Raw genomic sequence first — 21,501 nt, 5'->3', positions numbered from 1 at the left:
TTCCCTGCAGCTTTTGCCCTTTCCTGCTCTGGAATCCCTCCAAGCTGCAGGAAAGTGAACCTCATTTTTCACCAGGAGGGTTTGGACGCTGCCCCCAGGGATGCCCAGGGTGGGATTGTTGGGGTGTGTGTGCAGGGCCTGGGGGTGCACTGGATGATCCTGAGGGTCCCTCCAGGCCCAGGAGACTCCATGGGTCCATGAGATGCTGATGCTGTTGAAGGCACATTCTGTGTTTCACTCTTGTTGTCTAATGGCTAAAGAGCAAACCATCCCAAAGATTTTAGTGCTGTAAGGATTAAAAATCCTCTGCTCAGAGTCCAGCAGTGGTGATAAACTCCTGACACACCGATGCTGTTCTGTTACCTCTTCCTGCTAATGGAAATTACTTAATTCTCTGGATTAGCCTCCCTCCCACGGGGTTCAGGCATGTCAAACTCCTGTTCTTTACCTCCTGCATGTGGGAGAACGTTTGTGGTGTGGTTTTCTTCTTATTTCATTTTAAATAAACGAAACCCCTCATTTAGAGTGGTTCCTAAGCAACAAAGTACAGGGGGGAAAGCCAAACAAGCACCAGGTAATTTGTATTTCCTTGCTGGAGCTTTTAAACGATGCTAAACCGTGGCTCTGGAGCCCCTGACAGGGGGAGGATGCTCACAGGGAGGTGCTGCTAATTCCTCTGTGCAGCCTGCAGCTCCTCAGCCTTTGATTTAAAACTTTTTGCCTTCCTTGGCCCTTCCTGAGTGCTGGGGAGGAGATGGATTTAGACTGATTTTTGGCTGATTTAGCCTGGAGCACTGAACAGTGGATCAATGGGAGTTACTGGGGTGTGGCTGGAGCAGGGAGAGCCCCTGAGCTGTGGCAGAGCCCTGGGAGGGGACAGTGCCACTGTCCCCAGGGTCACACAGCCCCAGACTGGCCCCAGCTGGGTCTCCTCACTTCCCAGTTATGCAGGTTCAGCACTTGCATTTTATTGTTTTTATTTTTTTTTTCCAGTGCTGAATTTTCACATTTTCATTTTCAGGCCTTTCATGGTTCCAGACAAAGCAGCTTTGCCCAGAAGTGTCACACTCCATTAGCTCTTTTCCTCTTTTTCTTTTCTTTTTAATGTTGTTTTCCCCCTGCTTTTCCCTCTGCAGTCTCTCTTTCCATCAGAACCGGGCTGGTGCCTGGAAGGATTCTCTGAATTAAAGCAGTGCTGTCCTGTCAGGGAGAGCTCTTTGTTTCCACCAGCCTGACAGGCTGCTCTGAAATGTTTTATACCCTTATTCCAGTTGTGTTTCTGCCTGGCAAACGCTTCCTGAGCAGTGGAACTGTGGTACTGAACACGTGAGTCTGATTTCTGGCTTTAAGTTTTTGTTGGTTTGTTTTCCTGTGGATGTTTTGTAGCTCATAAAGGGATGAGGAGAAGCACCAGGTGCTTCCCACAGGTCTCTCTTCCAGCCCCTGCTCATTTTGTGACAGATTTGCCTCTAAATTGTTCCATACCCAGAAGTGTCAGTAGAGAAAATGCTCTTTCTTTTTTTTTTTTTTTTTTTTTTTTTGCCTTGTGGAGAATTTAATTACTAATTACCCCAGTTCTGCTCTGGCTGCTTTATGATGTGGGACTTCACTGCCCAATAAAGCACCAGCTGTGGGGCTTGTCCTGAGCACAGAGTGCTTCAGCCAGGAACTGCTCCTGTGTTTGTCTGGGTTTCACCAACACAGAGAAAAACACTTGGACAGGCTGGAAACAAAATCCTCATTTTCTCTGCATTTCTGCCCTTGCAGACACAACACAGCAGGAACAGAATCCCAGAATGGTTTGGGTTGGAAAGGACTTCAATGTCCAACCTGGCCTTGGGCACTGCCGGGGATCCAGGGGCAGCCACAGCTGCTCTGGCAATTCCAGCCCAGCCAGGAATTCCCAATTCCCAATCTCCCAGAGCAGCTGTGGCTGCCCCTGGATCCCTGAAGTGTCCAAGGCCAGGTTGGACACTGGGGCTGGAGCAGCCTGGGATAGTGGGAGGTGTCCCTGCCATGGATGGATGGATGATGGATGGATGGATGGATGGATGGATGGATGGATGGATGGATAGATGGATGGATGGATGATGGATGGATGGATGGATGGATGGATGGATGGATGATGGATGGATGGGTGGATGGATGATGGATGGATGGATGGATGGATGGATGGATGGATGGATGGATGGATGGATGATGGATGGGTGGATGGATGGAAGGATGGATGGATGATGGATGGATGGATGGATGGATGGATGAATGGATGGATGGATGAATGGACGGATGGATGGATGGAAGGATGATGGATGGATGGATGATGGATGGATGGATGGATGGATGGATGGATGGATGGATGGATGATGGATGGATGGATGGATGGATGATGGATGGATGGGATGGGATTTAAGGTCCCTCCCAGCCCAAGCCTTCCATGGTTCCCCTGCCTGGGGATGCTGAGGAGCAGCCAAGGCCAGGCTGGCTCTGCTGCCCAGCCCAGCTGGGTGTGCCCAGCCTGCAGACCTGCAGTGCCTGGGCTGGAGGCTCTGAGTACCTGGCAGCCTGGCTGGGTGTGCAGGGCTGGAAGAACACACAGACAGAGGGACAGAGGGACAGGCAGGGCTCTGTGGCTCTGAGCCTGTCCCTGTCCCTATCCCTGTCTGAAATCCCTGGGATGTAGCTCCAGCTCCAGCTGGGGGCTGTGACCTGCAGGGTCTGACCTTATTCCCCTGCAGCCCCAGGAGTTCCTCATTTCCAGGGGTACACTTCCCAGGAGCTCTTTCCCCTTCCAGGGATTATTTTCCACAGCAAAGCTGCTTTCAGCAATGGCTGCACCTTCCCAAGCTTTGCCTTTCAGTCTCAGAGCCAACACCACCACGTCCTCATTGCTGCAAACAATTGGATTTCTGGAAGCAGTTTCTCATTTTTATTGGAGACAATCTTAAAACTATTTTTCCCCCTCATTTATTTGCTTACAGGGTGCTCATTAAGTAAAGGGTTTTGCTGCAGATCCAATGTTTATTTTTTATTCCTAAGAATTCTGCCCACAGGTCTGAAAGTGCTAGAAGGAATATTACTTGATTCCCTTAGAATCATGGAATATTTTGGGTTGGAAAGGACCTTTAAAGGCCGTCTAGTCCAACCCCCCTGCCACGGACAGAGATGGTTTTTATGAGATTCACACTGAATTGTGTTAGTGAGATAAGTTTTCCTTATTTCCATTCCTGCCGTTCTGTTGTCTGCTGCAAATCTGATCAGCGCTGATTTTGTGTTTTCCTCCAAGGCCCTGATTAAATCTCTCAGCAGCCTGGAGCTGCCCATCAATCCCCGCGGGGCCGGGGCTGCTCGGGGCTCCCAGCCGGAGCCCAATCACCGAGACAGCGTTAATTGTTTAAAGACCCGGCTATTGATTGGGCACTTTTCTCCTTTCTTAGTTAAGAAACTGCGTGCTATTGACTGCAATGCTGAGTAGATTATGTCAGTGCCGTTCCCCTGTCAGCAGAAGGTGTGACCCCCTTCCATCAGGGAGCCTGGCGCATTATTTGTGCTCAAGGAGCTCCCCCAGCTCCCGGGAAGTGGCAGCTGCTGCTTTATTCAGGACCATTATTTAGCTCTATTTTTACCCTTTCCATTACTTGCATCAATTTTTCTCAGACCAGCAAAGAACAATATTTTCTAGACAATCCTTTCCCCATCCTTTTTTAAAATACTGATGGATGGTCATTTTTCTTCCCATCCTTCTGATTTCCCTGCCATTCCATGTTCCCTGTTATTTTCTAGCTGTTCAAAAGCCCTTTATTTCCGTAGGAAAATAAAGCACTTTCCAGTAAGGGGGATAAGAAAAGCAGCCACAGCAGTTAATACCTCTGCCATGAGAACACCTCTGCCTCCCAATGCTAAGGAGAAATCCAGAGAAATCCTATTTTTGGGCTGGCTGATAATTGCACTCTTTCTGGCTGCATATTAATGAACAGCATTTTCAACATCCCCAATGAATTTTTATCAACGAACACACAGGGGGTTGTGTCTGCTGGCAGAGGTTTTTGAGTATGTCAGAGCTCCCAAGAATTCCTGCATTTGTATACCTATATTTTTGTATCTTTCCTTTCCTTTCCTTTCCTTTCCTTTCCTTTCCTTTCCTTTCCTTTCCTTTCCTTTCCTTCCCTTTCCTTTCCTTTCCTTTTCCTTCCTCCTTTCCTTCTTCCTTTTCCTTTCCTTTCCTTTCCCCTTCCTTCCCTTCCTTCCCTTTCCTTCCCTTCCCTTCCCTTCCCTTCCTCCTTCCCTTCCCTTCCCTTCCCTTCCCTTCCCTTCCTTCCCTTCCCTTCCCTTCCTTCCTTCCCTTCCTTCCCCTTCCTCCCTCCTTCCCTCCTTCCCTTCCCTTCCCTTCCCTTCCCTTCCCTTCCCTTCCCTTCCCTTTGGGCTGGTGTCTTGCCTTAGTGACTCTTTGGGGCACAAAACCCTTTTTAAGCATTTCTTGATTATTTTTCCAGGCTCCATCCCTGGCAGTGCCCAGGCCAGGAGGGACACTGGGGCTGGAGCAGCCTGGCACAAGGGGACATGTCCCTGCCATGGCACTGGGTGGGATTTCCAAGCCAATCCAAACCATTTGGGGGTTTTGTGTGACTCAGTGACATGGAGCAAAATTCCCTTTTCATGCCTGACCAGAACCCCCTCAAAGCAACCCCTGCTAGCCCAGAGCTCCCTCCCAGCCCCAGCTCCCATTCCAGCCCTTCCCTTGGCTGCTCTCTGCAGAATTCCTGCTCCCACAGAATTCCCCTGGGCTGGAGGTTCTCTCCATTCCCACCTGCCAATTGCTGGCTGTGTCCCTGCCATCACTGCCAGGCCTCTTCCAGTGCCAGGATCCTGATTCTTGGGTGCCTGGATATATCCAAGGAGGGAGATTTGCTGCTGGATTCCAGCTGGGGAACCTGCTCTCCCTGCTGTGCCTGCTCCTCCAGCCCTGCTCTGTTTGTGTGTGGTGGAGGGAGTCTGGACAGTCCCACATCCCTGAATTCATCCCTGAATTCCTGGAGAGGCTTCCTCAGTCCCAATCAATCACCTGAATTCCTGGGAGTCCCCCACACCCTGATCTTGGGACTCCCTCTACTCTCTCCTCCTCTCTGAGGCTGTTGTGCTGCTGCTCTCCCTCTGGTGACAGCTGCTCTGGGAGACCCCAAAGCTGTCCCCTCAAACATCGCCCACTCCAGACCCAGGGAATGCTGTTCCCACCCTAAACCAAGGTGTGCCAGTGTGGGAATGCCATCCTCAGGGCTCCCTGGCAGTGCCTGGCTGGGGAACACAGAAGAAAGGATTTCATCAGAAGGCTAGAAAAGAAAGGGATGGAAAGATAACAAAAGCTCGTGACTCTCAGAGAGTCCGAGCCAGCTGACTGTGACTGGCCATTAATTAGAAACAACCACATGAGACCAATCACAGATGCACCTGTTGCATTCCACAGCAGCAGATAATCATTGTTTACTTTTTGTTCCCGAAGCCTCTCAGCTTCTCAGGAAAAAATCCTAATGAAAGGATTTTTCATAAAATATGTCTGTGACACATCCCGGCTCTCTCCTGCCTATCCCAGCTCTCTCCTGCCCTCTGCCCCGGGCTGCAGCAGGAATGAGGCAGAGCAAGATGTCGATAATTCCTTTTTCCACTCCAGCACTCCTCAGCGGCCTCTGATGAGTGGATGAACATCACAAACCAATTAAGAACAAGCGATCTCATCTGGCTTTTTGCTGACTGAGATGGAGAATTAAAGTCATTTTACATCCAGGCTGGAAGTTCCAGGTATCCAGAGCGGGCAGTTCTCACAAATATTTGATTTTTCTTTCTAGTTGCACATGCAATAGTGCTGGGGGCTGCCTGGAGAGACACAGGAGGTGGAACTGGGGTGTGGGGACAGCCCAGCCCTGGCCCTGCTTCCCCCTGCCCTCCAGCCCTCCAGGGCCACCCATGGATGGGACAAGCAGCTTATTTCACTTCTCTCTGAAGGTTTTCTCCCAAACCTGCCTTTTCAGTGGCTGTTTACCTTATCCAAGCCTAGATTTCCTGAAAAGATCCAGGAGAGACTGCAGCAAAGCCAAATAATGGCACTCGTGGTGTAGCTCAGCCACAGGTGAGAAATAACTCTGCAATTCCATCAACTCAATGGGCTTCTCAACCAGACAACAATCTTAATACATTACTTTTTTTTGGAGACTGGTTAAACATTTTCCAAGCACCAAAATTTTCAGTTTGTGCCTTAAACTACAGCTGAAAGTTTGGAATGCAAATCCCAAACCCGAGGGCCTGGGAAGAAAGGGTGGACTCTGATCCTGGAGATGGTTTCCAAGCTCAAGGATTCTGTGATTCTGTGAGGTTAAACAGTTGTGAGATTTGTGATCACCTGTGCTCCTGATTGCCTGCACCTTCTGGCACAGGATCATAGACTGGGACCAAAAAAAGCTTTAAAATTAACCAGAAATTAAGGAAATGAGCCAGCCCTGTAGTCTTTGCAAGCTGCCTCTGAAGGAAAAGGAATGAGATGTTTGTAATTGAGGCAGTGCCGGAGCCTCTCCCTAGGTAATCTCTGGATGTTGTGGTGTACAGCAGAAACTCCTGTTAGTGCTGATGATAATAGACCTGCAGAGCAGTAAATGGATTTCTGTGCTATTTTCCACCTGAAAGGATGACCCTTACAATTCAACAGCCTGAACACCAGATTGTTATTGGAAAAGAGGGATAAGGAGGTGCTTGTGGCACACAGCAGAAAATGGGTGATTTAGGAGCAGCTTTGCAGGGGAGAGCCTCAGCCTGGCTGCCCGTGGAGCTGGGGCAGGACGGGGACACCCAGGAGGTGCCTTTGGCCAGGGTGTGACGGGGACAGGAGGGGTGGGAGTCCTGCCCTGGGCTCTGGGGTGAGCTCTGGGGTTCAGGGCAGGGAAGCTGGGATGGGAATGGCACAAGGAGCAGAGGCAGAGGTGTGGAGTGGGTGGAAGATAGGTGGGTTTGTGTCTTCTCACCTCTTCTGGCATCTCTGGGCTTTGTATGGGGCAACCAACCCCTCAGGGTTCCTGGGCAGGGAACAGAGCTGGGTATGAGCTGGAGAATCCCTGAGGAGCCGGGCAGGGGCTGCAGAATCCCTGAGGGAGCCGGGCAGGGGCTGCAGAATCCCTGAGGAGCTGGGCAGGGCTCACCTGGAGCAAAGCAGGCTCAGGGCCCTTGTGGCTCTGCACAGCTCCTGCCAGGAGGGCACAGCCGGGGGGGTCGGGCTCTGCTCCAGGGAACAGGGACAGGAGCAGAGGGAACGGCCTCAGGCTGGGCCGGGGCAGCTCAGGGTGGGCACAGCAGGAATTTCCCCATGGAAAGGGGGCTCAGGCCTTGGAACTGCCCAGGGAGGGCTGCAGTGCCCATCCCTGGGGGTATTTACAGCCCTGGGCATGTGGCACTTAGGGACATGTGGCAGTGGTGGAGCACAGCTGAATTTCTGAGGGCTTTTCCAGCCTGAACTGTTCTGTGATTCCCAATTCCCTAAAGCCCTGCTGGCACTCCAGAGCTGCTGCTGCAGCCTCACAAGTCTGTGGTCAAAACCTACAGGCCAAAGCCCCTCCTGGCATCCACAGGTTGCACAGGTGGCACTCAGAGGTGGCACTCAGAGGTGACAGGTGTGGCTGCTGTGGCTGCAGAAGGTGCCCAGGCCACCTCAGCACACACATTCCCTGTCCCTGCAGTGACAGTCCCATATTTGAGGAGCTGCTCCTTCCCTGCAGAGCTCAGCAGAGCCCAGCAGGGCTCAGGGCTGTTCCAGCGGATGCCCTGGGGCTCCTGCAGCCCCCACCCCCAGCAGATGTGCCCCAGCACCCCACATTTAAATAAATCTCTTCTCCTGCTCTCTCCCATGCCCTGACTGTTCACACTCCCTCTTTAAGGAGCTGCAGGCAAAATGAGGAGAGGATGTTTTATTCCAAGGGCTCCTCGCTGCAGCAGCTCATCAGATACATTAAATAAATATTAAATGGCAATAATTACTTAGCTCTGAGTCAGTATATCAAACATAAAATACTCATCTGCACAGAAGCACCTCGGTGTTCTTTCTCTGCCTAATTGATTCATTTACTGAATCCATTAGGAAGAACTTGAAAGGACACTTGGATTGCAGGAGGAAGGAGAATGGCAGGGGAGGGGGAAGGTGGGAGACTTCACCTCCAATGAAAATTTAAAGCTCAATCCAGGCAGCCAAACCCGACAGTTATTCATGTCAAAACTCACATAATAAAATAATGGAATTGGGAAATAGGAACTCCCAAGGTTTGCCCTTCTGCTATTGCAGGCTGAAAATCAAAATTCCCTGGCAGACCTACTTGGTTAGGAGGCTAAAAATGCAGGAATGGGAATGTTCTGTGGTGTCAGCTGTCACCCCCTGGTGGGACTTTCTCCCTCTCCTAAATTTCCTCTGGAGATCCCAGGGAGGAGCAGGGTCAGCAGGAACCCACTGCAGCAGGTGTTGGATTTTCATCCCAGTTAGATTTTCATCCCAGTTAAATTTTCATTCCAGAGGATTTCAATCCCAGAGCATTTTCATCCCAGTTGGATTTCAATCCCAGAGCATTTTCATCCCTTCCCTTCCCTTCCCTTCCCTTCCCTTCCCTTCCCTTCCCTTCCCTTCCCTTCCCTTCCCTTCCCTTCCCTTCCCTTCCCTTCCCTTCCCTTCCCTTCCCTTCCCTTCCCTTCCCTTCCCTTCCCTTCCCTTCCCTTCCCCCTCAGCCTCATCTTTAATGCAATGGACTTCAGGCTTTCTTTTTGTTATTCTTTATTGCATTAATGAAGTTTTTAAGTCTTGCTTGCAAGGTTTTACTCCAAATGATACTGAGAGCTCCACAGTTCTGTTCTCCTACTTCATTTTCACAACTGCTTTTGTGTCCTGAGATAGAAACATGTAAGGAATTATGTTCTGGCTGTGAAGATCGTCAGATTTGGGAATTCTTTGGTTTTCAGTGTTGAATTAAAGGGTAACTGTGGCACCAGCCCTGGGAGCATCCTCTGGACTTGCTCCAGGTCCTGCTGTGGGTCAGCCCTGTTCCCTTGCAGCTGGGATTGCAGCCCTGCTCCCTTCCAGCCCTCTTTGTTCCCAGCTGGGATTACAGCCCTGTTTCCCTGTTCCCAGCTGGGATTTCAGCCCTGTTTCCCTGTTCCCAGCTGGGATTACAGCCCTGTTTGTTCCCAACTGGGATTGCAGCCCTGTTTCTCTGTTCCCAGCTGGGATTACAGCCCTGTTTGTTCCAGCGTAGGATTGCAGCCTGTTAGTTCCAGATCTGGGATTGCAGCCTGTTTCCCTGTTCAATAAGGGTTTAAGCCTGTTTGTCCCCAACCTGGGATTGCAGCCTCTGTTTGTCCAGCTGGGATTGCAGCCCTGTTTCCCTGTTCCAGCTGCGATTGCAGCTCTGTTTCCCTGTTCCCAGCTGGGATTACAGCCCTGTTTCCCTGTTCCCAGCTGCAAATTGCAGCCTGTTTGTTCCCAGCTGGGATTACAGCCCTGTGTCTCTGTTCCCAACTGGGATTGCAGCCCTGTTTCCCTGTTCCCAGCTGGGATTGCAGCCCTGTTTGTTCCCAGCTGGAATTTCAACTCTGTTTCCCTGTTCCCAGCTGGGATTACAGCCCTGTTTGTTCCCAACTGGGATTACAGCCCTGTTTGTTCCCAGCTGGGATTGCAGCCCTGTTTCCCTGTTCCCAGCTGGGATTTCAGCCCTGTTTCCCTGTTCCCAGCTGGGATTGCAGCCCTGTTTCCCTGTTCCCAGCTGCTATTGCAGCCCTGTTTCCCTGTTCCCAGCTGGGATTTCAGCCCTGTTTCCCTGTTCCCAGCTGGCATTGCAGCCACCCCAGCAGCAGAGCAGAGCAGAGCAATCCCCTCTCATCTCCCCGCCTGACCTCGGGGCAGCCCGTGCCGCAGAGATAATTACTGGGCACCAATTAGGGCTGGTAGCAATTACAGCAGTAACTCAGGGACAGCGAGGCATTAACCGGCCCATTAAAGTGCAGCTGGGCTGCCCAGAGCTCCTCTGGGCTCTTCTGGCCCTGCTCAGCTCCTGCGTTACAGCAGGAGGGGTGAGGACGTTGTGAAAAATGCATATTTTGTGATTGGCTTTTGGCAAATATTCAAGTGAATATTATATGTGTTACGTTTGAAAGTTATGCTGTGTTAATTCTCTTAAGTAGTGTGTTAAATATAGTTTAGGTTATAACAAAATGTTAAAATAGAAACTATGCTATGCAGGATATATGTTTAAAGAAAGGGCTCACACCAGATAGCAGCCACAGGACACCTGAATCTTTCAGAGAAAGAGAATTTATTGCTCCCTTATCAGAACAAACGAACTTCTTCCTGCCTGCTCAGTCCTGGAGACGCCGTCAAGATCCAGAGGAAGAAGCTGACACTGCCCAGCCAGGATCCTGTGTTTGAATGGAATTTATGCATCATGGATGAGCTGTATGAATATGCAACAGGCTGTTGTTTTTAAGGGTTAATCCTCTGTTATCGTGGGGCCTTTTTCGGGCTTATTTTGCCCACAAAAGGTACCCAGACTGTCCATAACCCTTTGTTTCTATTGTGTCATATTGTCCTAATCCAATTTGTCCAAATTATTATTACTCTAATTCTGTTGCTGTTTTTATAACCATTTTATTATTATTAAATTTTTAAAATTTTAAAAACAAGTGATTGGCATTTTTCACAGATGTGATGGGAGCCCCAGGGGAAGGGGCTGGGGCTGCAGCGCCCCCTACTCCGTCTCCTTTGGGGCTGGGGCTGCTCTGCCCCTGGATGAGCTGCTGGAGGGGCGTGACAAGGGACAAAGGGACAGGGAGGGAGCTGCCCTGCTGTGCCCAGTGCCTGGCTCTGGTCCCTCCCTTGGGCCAGTTCTGAGATCTGGGCTAATGCTGCTTGTGAAAAACTACATTCAGTCTGCTGTGAAAGTGCAAAAAGTTCCACAAAGGAGCCCAGAGCAAAGGTTCTCAGGGCCGGGTGCACCTTGGCCCTCAGCAGGAGCTCCCTGTTCTCCTCGGGGACACCCCTTCAATCCCTTGGGATCCCATCAGCCTGCTGCACATCCCCAGCCCCTCCTGCACAGCAAACTTTCCCCAGAGCAGCTCCCAGAGCTGCTCAGCCTGGCTCCTCCTCGGGGCCACCTTTGCAGAGCCTGCCCATTGCTGGGCTGTGCTTTCAGCCCATTCTCATCCCCTGCAGCTCTGGGCCCTGGCCCCACTGCCTTCAGCCCTGGGTGCTGCTGCTGCTGCTGCTGGGCACATCTGGGCAGCTGTGCTCACCCTGTGTGCATGGGCTGCCATCCCAGCCCAGCAGGCATTTTAACACCAGCACACTGCTGGCAGCTGCTGCACTGAGCTTCATGGGCAGCAGGGATAACAGCTGGAACTTCAGAGCAAAGTGACTGCAGCAGCACACACAGAGAACCCATTGGAATATCTGAGAATAGCCAATATTGTAATATGGATCTGTAACACATTGGAATATCTGTGAAATGCCAATATTGTAATATGGATCTATAACACATTGGAATATCTGTGAAAAGCCAATATTATAATATGGATCTATAGCACATTGGAATATCTGTGAAAAGCCAATATTGTAATATGGATCTGTAACACACTGGAATATCTGTGAAAAGTCAATATTATAATGTGGATCTATAACAACAGTGACTTATGCCTGACCTTCCAGCAGCCACTGAGCTCCCCCAGCTCCCTTTCCCCACAGAGATAACTCCACAGCAGAGGGCTTTACAGATTAAATGCCTCATTGACTCCAAAATCACTGCTCTGCCTGGAAATCATTTGCCTACTGCTTCCTGCAGATGCCAGCTGGGACCCCCCTGCTCCCTTGGATGGAGCAAAGCCCAAGCTGTTCCCCCATCTGCCTGCTCAGGGCAGGGCTGGGCGAGCCCTGCCAGCTCACACAGGGCTGGGAATGGCTTTGAGCAGGAGGAGGGTGCCTTAATTGGGATTTTGGGAAGGAATCCCCGCCTGGGAGGGTGGGCAGGCCCTGGCACAGGGTGCCCAGAGCAGCTGTGGCTGCCCCATCCCTTGGTCAGTGCTGTTCCAGGAGAAGTTCAGGTTGGATATTGGGGAAATTCCTGTAGGAGCAGCGGGGGTAGGATGGTGGGGATGGATGGAAATGAGAGATCTCTGAAGCCAAGGCTTGGAGCTTGTGGTTTATTGCAAAGGGCCTGGGTGCAGGGCCCTGCTGGGATTTGGGGTTTATTGCAAAGGGCCTGGGTGCAGGGCCCTGCTGGGAGCTGCAGCCACAGCTCAGAGCAGGCCCCAAAGGAGAGAGGGGGAGAGAGGATGAGAGAGAGTAAAGGAGGCTAAGAGGGCGAGGTTCCTGTTACAATACAATAAATCTTCTGTGCTGAATATTCTGATTCTCACTAACCAATCCAGTACAAGATACAAATCCTACAGCATTTACATACAGCCTATAAGAATCATTACATTCCCACACTGTGTAACATTTTAAACCCTAAAAACTCCTCTTTGGCCCCTTCCACCAAGCTGTAGGGTCTGCTCTGACCCTTGGGCCTGTCTGCAAGCAGAGGGTGTTGTTCCATCAAAAGGGGATGTTTTCCAGTTGTTCAGTAACTGAGGGATCTCAAAGCTTGCTTTCATTTCAATCTCGCTCATAGTTTCCATATTCTCAAAATCTTTTGCCAGGCAATCATATTTATAAGGCTTTCCTGTTTCATCTTCCCCAACAATTCCCTCCTGGAAGGCCTGTGCAGCCTTGGCACAGCTGCCCAGGCCAGAGTGCCCATCTCTGGAGGGATTTAAAGCCCTGTGGATGTGGCACTTGGGGACATGGCCAGTGGTGTCTTGGCAGGGCTGGGTTGATATTGGGGTTTCCATTAGGGTCTCTTGCACCCCAAGGACTGCAGGGTTCTGTACCTTTGGCACTGGCCTGGGGGTTCCTGCTGTCCTTGGGCCCTCCCAGCCCCTCTGCTGGCTCCTTTCCAGAATCCCCAAAGCCCTTTTCAGGGAGGCCATTTCTGTAAAACAGCCTGAGATGAGAAATGGCAGGCAGAGCCCAGAGAAACAACAGCAGCAACAGAGAGGAAATAAAGTCATGATGACTCCTGAATGACAAACTCTGGGATTCTAAATTGCTGCTCTCCTCCACCCTGCGTGTGTGGGGACTGTAAAGCAAACCAGCACTCGACTCAGCTCCAGGTCCTGAAGTGTTTACACAGTTTTTAACCTTTCCTTCTGCAAGGAAATAATATAAAAGCTGCAGACACGATGGAAGTTTGTAAAACTGAAGAACACCAGTGACCTGTGTAATGCACAGAGGCTTTTCAAAAGCTTTAACTCCAACATAAAACCCTCCAGTGTATTGAGTAAGACACTATGAAAGCAGAAGTTAAATGGATTAAGAGCACTGAAAAGGAATAGCTGCTTGTTGGAAATCACTGCTGTGTGGAAGTGTTTGCACTGAGACTCTGCAGGGCCTCTCCAGCGCTGGAATCAATCCTTTGGAAGGATTTTACTCTTGATTAAAATGTAAAGGAAATCCACCAAAACAGTGGAGCAGCTCCCACTGAGCTAATGCTGAGCAGGAATCCGCCAGGTGGGGGAACATCCACCCCAACTGGCCCCTTGTGGCAGGAGGGCACAGAGGAATAATGGAATTCCAGAAGGGAACAGAGCTGGGAAGGGCTGGAGAATCCCTGAGGGAGCTGAGAAGGGGCTGGGGAATCCCTGAGGGAGCCAGGCAGGGGCTGCAGAATCCCTGAGGAGCCGGGCAGGGCTCACCTGGAGCAAAGGAGGCTCAGGGGCCCTTGTGGCTCTGCACAGCTCCTGCCACGAGGGCACAGCTGGGTGGGAGGATCCTGGCACTCAAGTCACTCACTGGAACAATTAACACTTATTAAGATCCATGTTCACAGTCACATGCTCAGATACATCAGGATCCATCCATCCCCTCCAGGAGCTCTGGGATGATCCATCCATCCTGTCCAGGTGCCCCTGGAGCTCTGGATGACCCATCCATTCCTTGCAGGAGCTCTGGGATGATCCATCCATGCCCTGCAGGAGCCCCTGGAGCTGGGCTCAGGTGGGGCACTCTGGGCTCTGGGCACGGCCTCCTCCCTGGCCCTGTGGCTCTGGCCTTGGTTTTTTCTCCCAGCGAAGCTCCCAGATAGCAGAGGTGCCTCTCCCTGTCCCACTGGCAGTAACTGGGTTAGTGACACACCCTGTGTGGCTGCTGCTCTCAGTGGCATTTCCCAGCTTCTCTCCTCACCCTCTCCTCTCGTTTCTCATCAGCTTCCTGCCTGTGGCTGTCATTCTGTTCCTTGTTTCTATAATCCTGGAGATTCAACAGGCCAAGGCCCCCACTGCTCCCTTCTGGGTGATTTTACACCTGCAGGGATCCAGCCTGGCCTGGGGCACTGCTCTGGGAACTCCAGCCACGAATTCCCAATTCCCAACGTCCCAGGGAACTGCAGGGCTGGGCATGGCCTGCACAGCTGGATCTGTGCACGCCCTGCACAGCTGGATCTGGGCACAGCCTGCACAGCTGGATCTGGGCAGGTCCTGCACAGCTGGATCTGGGCATGTCTGTTGCAATAGGACACGAAATAAAACAACACACATCCTGGAACCTCCAAGGTAACAAAGAAGGGAAGTTTATTTCCTGACTCCAACATTTATAGATTTCCAAAAGTGACAGTGGATTGGAGGGTGACAGTGCCACCTCTCCAATGACACTGGACAAACCACCAGTCCATCAGATTTCTCCTCCTCCAGAGATTATTTACAACCATTATTTACATAAAAGTGTGTGAGAAACTCCATTACAGGGATGCAAACATCAGAAGTCTCAGAAGAATTTAAAAGAACAGGGAGACACATGTCCTGCACATCTGGATCTGGGCATGTCCTGCACACCCTGCCAGCGCTGAGGGGTGCAGTGACCCCCTGGATTCCTCCCTCCCTGCCTGGAGGGTGGCACAGCTGGCACTGGGCACTGCCTGAGTGTCCCCCAGCGCATTTTTGGGGTTTATTTTGGGTTGTTGCTCCCTCCTGTTGCACCAGGTGAGCTCAGGCGCTGGCAGGGCTGTGCCAATGCTCTGCTCTGCCATGGGGTCAGTGCCCCTGTTGGGTGGACTGGAGGAAATCTCTGTTTCCCCTTCACAGGAGACCTCTGAGGGTGTCAGGACCTGGGATCCTGGAGTCACAAATATCCTGAATATCATGGAATATCACGGAATATCATGGAATATCCTGAATATCCTCAATATCCTGAATATCACAGTGTATTCTGAATATCCTGAATATCCCGAATATCATGAAATATCCTGAATATCACAGATTATTCTGAATATCCTGAATATCACAGAATATCCTGAATATAGTGAATATCACGGAACATCCTGAATATCCTGAATATCACAGAATATCACTGAATGTCCTGAATACCCTGAATGTCACAGAATATCCTGAATATCACAGAGTATTCTGAATATCCTGAATATCATAGAATATCCTGAATATCCTGAATATCATGGAATATCCTGAATATCACGGAACATCTTGAATATCCTGAATATTACAGAATATCCTGATTATCACGAAACATCCTGAATATCACAGAATGTCCTGAATATCACAGAACATCCTGAATATCATGGAGCATCCTGAGCTGGGGTGACCCACAGGGACCATGGGATGGGATCAGCTCAGCTGCTGGGAGCTGGTGTGGGAACACCAAGGCTGGGTTTGATCTCTGTGTGGGCCATGCACAGAGGGTTGGGCTGATGTTCCTTGTAGGTCCTTTGCAAGGCAGAATATCCTGGGATTCTGAGTGATCCTGGGTCCAGCTCCTGGCCCTGCACAGGCCAGCCCCAAGGACCCCACCCTGTGCCTGAAAGCCTTGTCCAACTAAGCCAAAGCCAGGTGAGGCATTTCTAACTTCTGAAATTCTCCTCTAAACATTTTGAGAACTTGAAACATTATTTCCCATCATTTCAAGGTTTCATTTCATATGCTTTTTGTTATTCATGCATTATTTTACGAGGCAGCAGTCAAACCAATGGCTTGTCATAATATGACATTATTGCTGAAACATTCTCTTATTTTAATGTCATTTATAAAAATCAGCAGCTATGACTGATCAGCACTGATTAAAATACATAATCTGCTTTTCTGGATCCAGCTGTCTCTGCCTTATGGAGCAGGGATGGAAGGGATGGGATGGTTTGGTTGTTCAGAGTTCCCTCTGCTGAGGCCAGGCTGAGAAAAGCACAGGCAGGAGCAGCTGGAGTAAATCCTGTGCACATTCCACTGTGTGCCCTGGTGCTGGGGAGGATGAAAGTTTGACAAGAAAGTCTCACAGATGTGTGTGCTTGGCAGAAAGAGTTTTGAATGTAGAATCCGATGAAGGAATAGAGATGGAAGCAAGTTTTGATATAGAAGAAAAGAATTGCTGAGCCAGTCTCACTGGATAACCAAGGAGGCAAAGGCTGTGTTAGTTAGAAGGGGTTTTTATGGCCTAGAGCAAAGGATAAACCCACGCCAAACAAGAAGATGTTTTTACCAAGCACAAAGAGAGCACAGGCAAACAAGGCAGCCAATGTGGCAAGTAGAAAAAAGGTCTCAGAATTTTCCACTGCAAGAAAACTGAAAAACAACTTCTAGCTGAAACTGCAATGCACTGACTGTTAGTGACTGGAGAGCAGTGACATGAATATGGTAATTACAGCAGTTATGATGGGCTATAGGTAACAGTTAAGGTACAGATTGGTTCTGCTGTATGAAGATGCTCAGCACAGAAAAGTCTATAATGCATTGGAACCTAAACTAAGGGTGTCCAGGGCTGCCTGCAGCTGGAGCTGACAGCTGTGGGCACAGCTCTGTCACCCACAGCCCTGGGCTGCTGTGACACCTTGGGTACAATAAACTGCATTTGGAGAGCCCCTGGAGTCCCACATCCCTCATTCAGGCTCTTACCCTGGGCCATCACCCAGAATTAGATGCAGTGCCTGTCCCAGATGTGGCCATCACGTATTTGTGGTGACTGCTAATGGCCACAGCCAATGGCCAGGAAACCCCAGGGGATCTCAATCCCACCTGTGAAACCCCCTGCCTGGGTTTGCCAAGGGCTGGCTTGTAACCTCATGGTTACCAACCAGCCTTGGCAAAGGCTCAGGGAAGGGAGATCCCAAAATCCTGCCTGGCTGTGGGCTTTGGTGTCTGGGGACACCCCGTGTGCTGTGCTGTCAGCCACAGCCTGAGATCAGCAGTGTGAGGGGGTGTGAGATTTCCTGCAGCCCACCAAACAGGGGCACTGACCCCACTGCAGAGCACCCACCTGGCACAGGTGCCCAGAGCAGCTGGTGCTGCCCCTGGATCCCTGGCAGTGCCCAAGGCCAGGTTGGACATTGGGCTTGGAGCAGCCTGGGACAGTGGGAGGTGTCCCTGTCCATGGCAGGGGTGGCACTGGGGGGGATTTAAGATTCCTTACAGCCCAAACCAGGCTGGAACTCTCTGATTCCATTCCCTGCTCAGCCAAGTGACTTCATCTCTGGTTTTGAGGTGAGTGGCGACATTTAGGGAGATGGAGACACATTCATTCCTTGAGGGACACGGTGGACACAAATTCCTGGAGGGAGATCATGGACACACATTCCTAGAGAGACAAGGACACACATTCCTGGAGAGACAGGGACACTCATTCCTTGATGGACATGATGGACACACATTCCTTGAGGGACATGGACACACATTCCTGGAGGAACAGAGACACACATTCCTTGATGGACATTATGGACATACATTCCTGGAGGGACAGGGACACACATTCCTTGATGGAGAGCATAGACACACATTCCTGGAGGGAGATCATGGACACACATTCCATGATGGACATAATGGACACACATTCCTGGAGGGACAGGGACACACATTCCTTGATGGACACACATTCCTGGAGGGACAGGGACACACATTCCTTGAGGGACATGGACACACATTCCTGGAGGGACAGGGACACACATTCCTTGATGGACATGATGGACACACATTCCTGGAGGGACAAGGACACACCTCATGTCTCTGGGGCTGCTCCATGCTGGGACCCTGAGTTGTCCAGAGCACCTTCACTAAAGCAGATCAGGATCCTGAGCTCCTGCAGGGATGCCCCTCTTGCCTGGGGACCTGCTTTGATTTGTGCAAATCCCTCACTCTTATCCACACCTTCCCTCATTCACACAAGGGCTCCTCCTTGCTGTTCCCAGCCCTCCCAGTTCGCATTTCTAGCCCTTTTTGCTCTTTCCCTGCCTTGGGGACACAGATGGAGTGCAGGGACACAATAGCAGGGCCAGAACACGACGCTAGTTCCACTTCGTGTAGAATTGAGGAGAGGATTCCTGGGGCTCATCCTGTTCCACCTTGGCCTGGGGAAAAAAAAAGCATTTTTTGGCTTTAAAAAGCAAAAGTAGGCACTACTTTTCTTGTAAGACCCTAAGAAAGCTGCATGCCCTGATTTAAAAATGCCCTCGTGTCACAGCTGATGCCCCCTTTGGGGTTTTTCATATTAGAATGTTGCTGTTATTTATGAAATGCCTGATAAAGCTGCACTTAATGCTCCCCTAATAGAATGTGCATCTTTAATTCTGCTGAATGTGTAGTTTGTCACTGATGCAAAGTGTTCTCATTAATTAAATAAGATTTAGAGACTCATAAAGCAATTGCTCCAAAATGAAATGTTATTTACATCTAAGGATATTAACAATTAAAGGAACCTAATTTTTCCCTGATACAATCTGTCTTGGAATTCCACTGATATTTTAACAGTGTCCTGATTTAATAATTGAAAATGAATTTCGATATTAAACACATTTGCCAAGGAGTCAGGGATATTTCTCAATAAGCACATTTGCCAAGGAATCAGGCATATTCTTCAAAATAAATAAGGCTGATGTGCAAAAGGCTCACTTTCCAAATAGATAAACCCTGATTCTTAGAGGGGAGCGAGAACAATGGAATTAAACCCTACGTGAGTTTGTCCCAGACTGCAAGGCAAGATGTATTCTGTCATCATCTGTATGGCAGATTGTCTTCTGTTCATTGGGGCAGTTTGCCTTATCTCTTCCACAACTGGGAAGACATTGTTGATAACAGCCATTGAATGTCCCTGCATGGCTGATAAGAACTACAGCATCCCATTGGCAGATGTGAGCCCAGAGGGAGGAGCCAAGCATTCCTGCCTGGATATAATCTGGAGATTCTGGAACACCAGCACGGCTTCTCCACTGGATTCCCCAGAGGAACAGCAGCTGCCTCTCCTTCCCCTGGATCTCCAGAGGCAGAGACTGCACCCTTCTCCAGGATCCTGCTCCAGCAGAACCAGCCCTGACACTGCAGGAGGGCTGAGCCACAATTCCAATGGCACTGCTGCCAACAGCCTGACCCACAGCGTGTCAGGTTGGGTTCTGACTCTGGCAGTGTTGGTTTGGTTACTGCATTGTTTATTTTATCCTTTGATTTTCTTCCCTATTAAAGAACTGTTATTTCCTGCTCCCATATTTTTTTGCCTGAGAGCCCCTTAATTTAAAATTTATAGCAATTGGGAGGGGTGGGGAGGGTTCACATTTTCCATTTCAGGGGAGGCTCCTGCCTTCCTTAGCAGCCACCTGGCTTTCCAAATCGAGACAGAGTTCCAGTCTATTTTTTAAAGCTGGTATTTTAATGGTCATGACCGTAGCAAGCAGCCTGAGGATATCCTGGCTCTGTGATGGATTTTGGGAAGGAAGAGGTGCCTGTCTCTCTTTCCCCGTGGCTCTGCCGCTCGTTTTCTCCGCGTTAATCAGGCAGCCCCAGCCGCATCCCCCCTTATCAGGAGCTTTATCAAGGGCTCATCCAGGGCCGGGAGCTCTCGGGGCCAGCGGGATTCATCCAGCTCCAGCACACAGCCCCGCTCTGTTCCTGAGGATTTCCCTTTTTCATGTAAATGGGATGAAGGATGCGCCGGTGCTTGTCCCTCCTCTGCCAAGGTCCCTGTCCCCGCGCCGGCTCTGTGGGTAATTAAAGGTTTAATAGAGCAGGGCTGAGGAAAGGTCGGGATTCCCGAGCCCGCGGGAGGCGCCGTTTATTGAAGCATTAACCCAGGGCTGGGGCTCAGCCGGAGGAGCTTTCCCGGCTGCTTTGATGCCGTGTTTGCTATCGAACCGCTCCCACACCTCCTTCCGCTGCATCCCCACCCAATTAGCACTTCCAGCCCCCGGCTTCATTAGCAGCCTGCTTCCCTGCTCATCAGTGCCAGCCCTGCCTTGTTCTCATTAAGCTTTAGCACAAAGCTACAGCCCCACCCGGCCCTGCAGAACAAATCCCATTGAACTCAGGGCTGTGCCCCTGTTCTGCTCTGTCCCCAGCATGGGGACACTGCCCTGCAGCTGGCACCCCTCCCCAGCAGGACCTGAGCTGGCCTCGGTGCTTTCCCTCCTCTCCTGGTGCCCCCCTTTGTCCCTGCTGTACACACACATTACAATATTGGCTTTTCACAGATATTCCAATGGGTTCTCTAATAATTATTGAAACATTCCAATGGGTTCTCTGTGTGTGCTGCTGCAGTCACTTTGCTCTCAAGTTCCAGCTGTTATCCCTGCTGCCCATGAAGCTCAGTGCAGCAGCTGCCAGCAGTGTGCTGGTGTTAAAATGCCTGCTGGGCTGGGATGGCAGCCCATGCACACAGGGTGAGCACAGCTGCCCAGATGTGCCCAGCAGCAGCAGCAGCAGCAGCACCCAGGGCTGAAGGCAGTGGGGCCAGGGCCCAGAGCTGCAGGGGATGAGAATGGGCTGAAAGCACAGCCCAGCAATGGGCAGGCTCTGCAAAGGGGGCCCCGAGGAGGAGCCAGGCTGAGCAGCTCTGGGAGCTGCTCTGGGGAAAGTTTCCTGTGCAGGAGGGGCTGGGGATGTGCAGCAGGCTGATGGGATCCCAAGGGATTGAAGGGGTGTCCCCGAGGAGAACAGGGAGCTCCTGCTGAGGGCCAAGGTGCACCCGGCCCTGAGAACCTTTGCTCTGGGCTCCTTTGTGGAACCTTTTACATTTCCACAGGACACTGAACGTGGTTTGCACAGGCTCCTCTTGATTTGTGCAAGCAAACAAACTCTGCAACTTTTGTGAAAGTTATAAAACTGGTATTTTTCTACACTACATTTTCTTATTACATTACATTTTATTAATGTTTATTACAGCGCTGGACACGTGGGAATTGTTTCTTTAACATGATATGCGTATCTTTGTGAAATTCAGTTTTTTAAAATATCTTTTTTTAATACATACGTATGCCATTTCATAATCGGTTTATACATATTTTATTGATTTTGCAAGACATTTGTTGCTAATTTTTCTTTATTAGAAAGAACTCTTTGTTTAGGTTCCTTTGTTTTGTTTGTTTTTTCCTTCCTCCTTTATTTCTTGTTCTTTGGCTGAAGCAGTTTTTTTGAGTATAGGTTTTT

The sequence above is a fragment of the Zonotrichia leucophrys genome, chromosome 5 (assembly GCF_028769735.1).
Source record: "Zonotrichia leucophrys gambelii isolate GWCS_2022_RI chromosome 5, RI_Zleu_2.0, whole genome shotgun sequence".
NCBI lineage: Eukaryota > Metazoa > Chordata > Aves > Passeriformes > Passerellidae > Zonotrichia > Zonotrichia leucophrys.
The sequence above is the reverse complement of the archived record's forward strand: the minus strand, read 5'-3'. Positions refer to the sequence as shown.